Here is a 2,687-nt window from a genome sequence, read left to right as displayed (position 1 = left end):
CGCAAGCGGTGGAATGCCCGGATGTTGTGTAGAACTCCTATTGAACTTACATTCTGACTAACTAACACTGATGACAGTCGCCAAAGCAGGGCAATTTAATCATTTAGGGACTCATTTGTTATGTGTTTATAGAAATGGATACTATTTGCAACATATGAGACGGAAATATACTTTAAAGTCTGAAATAGATAATGCATTTCAAGTTAGCAAGAATGTATGAAATTACAGCTTTCTTGAATTCATGTGGATATTTTTACATATGGTGTAAAGTCGTGTAATTGATTTCAGTTTGCGTCATTAAAAGCTGATTTCTGGGTCAAAAATCCATTAAATATGTAGATAATGTTGATAAAAGTTACACAATTTGTATATGGTTTATAAAATCTTTTATAATATATATTTTCATAACAATTCTGTTACTATGGTGCCACATCAGTCTCAAAAATATTACATTTAAAAATATAATTCATACATCCACAACACAAGACACATTTACAAAGCCAGTTTGTAAATTCAAAACACGATTCGTAAATACACAAATCCAATTTGTAAATTCAAAACTCGATAAAAAAAAACCACAACATCCTATTTGTAAATTGAGCACACTATTCGTAAATGTACAAATCCAATTAATAAATTCAAAACACGATACGTAAATACACAAGTCCAATTCGTAAATATAAAACACAGTTCATAAATACACAAATCCAATTCATAAATTCATAACACGGTTTGTAAATACAAATCCAATTTGTAAATATAAAACACATTTCATAAATACTCAAATCCAATTTATTTGGCCAAAATATTAATGATTTTTACTTGTGAATTCACAAATTGTGTGTTGTATTTATTAATTGTGTTTTGAATTTGCAGATTGTATATCATAAATGTCAATTGTGCTGTGCATGTATGAATTTTATGTTGTAAATGTATTATTTTTGAGACTGATCTGGCTCCATATGTTTCGCATTAATCATAATCATAACATATTTTAAAAATACACTTCCGCAGTACTGCTCAAAAGTTTACGATTTGATAAAAAAAGTAAAAAAAAAAAAGAAAAATAATCATCTATTCATAAAATACGTTTTTTATGGTCACCAATACATTTTATAGTGAAAACAAAAACAAAGTGAACTAATATTAGCCAACAATATTGAAATAATGTTTTTTATTTTAGCATTCATAATTATTTTTTAAGTGTGAAATGTAATTTATTTTTGTGATTCAATGTTCTGTTTCAGTGTCACATGATCCCTCAGAATATATGCAGATTAATATAGAAAGCAGAATATTTTGCTCAAGAAACATACATTAATACAACATGTTGTTGTTGATGTTGTGTTTTTGTGGAATCTACTCATTTTTAGGAATCTTTATAAATAAACAGAGCTCCGCTTTCCATTGTTATATTAGTTTACAACGGCAAAAAGAAATACAGAACATTCTTTCATTTACACTTTGGATTTTTTACTTCATTATTAATAAATATGCAGGAGTAAATTAGAAAATAAACATTTTATACTCATATAGAAATTGGATACATTGAAATATATGCAAATGACATACAAATTCATATTTGGATTTCACATATATAAAATATATGTCATGAATGCAACAAATTTCAAAATATTGAATTTTTTTTTTCACTGGAACTGGAATATATATTTCATATATATAAATATATACGGCCATATATTAAGATAATAATATTGATAGAATATTATATTAAATTATAGAATAATATTGGACATATATTGTAACTCCAATGGTTAAAAAATATAAATGGAGATTTTTGTAATATTTTGACTTGTATGACATTCATTTATTTTCCTTCGGCTAAGTCCCTTATTTATCAGGGGTCGCCATAGTGGAATGAATCACCAACTATTCCAACATGTTTTACGCAGTGAATGCCCTTTCAGCCACAACCCAGTTCTGAGAAACTCCCATACACTCTCACATTCACACAAGCACTCATACACTCTGGTCAATTTTTTTTATTCAATTCAATTTAATTCACCTATACTACATGTCTTTGGACTATGGGGGAAACTGGAGCACCCAGAGGAAACCCATGCCAACTTGGGAAGAACATGCAAACTCCACACAGAAATGCCAACTGGCCCAGTCGAGACTCAAACCAGCAACCTTCATGCTGTGAGACGACTGCTGTGAGTGCTAACCACTGAGCCACTGTGCCACCCCCTTATATGACATATATTGCATATATGTGAAATCCAAATATGAACTTGTATGTCATAAATATAAGTAGCATACTGGAATCTGTAAAAATTCAATAAGTTAGTAAGTTAGTTTCAGATAATTTGGGTAGGTTTTATAATATGTTATTAAATGTATTCCTTGTAAATGACCACATATTAATTAAAGTATGCAGCATTGTGTTAGATTACTGCATTAATAACTGCATATACCCTTACAAATAAAGGAAGAACCCACAATTTTTTTGAAACTTATGAATAAAGGTTTTGTCAACAGACTCTTTGACTCCTTTTCATTCCACATCAGGTCCTCTAAAGTGTAAAATATTATTTAATTTATTGAAATGTTCCTCAGACAATAATAAAAAAACTTTTACCATGTTTTACTTTAGGTCTTTGCAGAACCTAAAAATGTATTCTATACAGTTGAAATCAGAATTATTAGCCCCCCCTGTTTATTTT

This window comes from Danio aesculapii, chromosome 22 (assembly GCF_903798145.1).
Source record: "Danio aesculapii chromosome 22, fDanAes4.1, whole genome shotgun sequence".
In the NCBI taxonomy this organism is placed as follows: Eukaryota; Metazoa; Chordata; class Actinopteri; order Cypriniformes; family Danionidae; genus Danio; species Danio aesculapii.
This window is presented reverse-complemented; position numbering follows the sequence as displayed.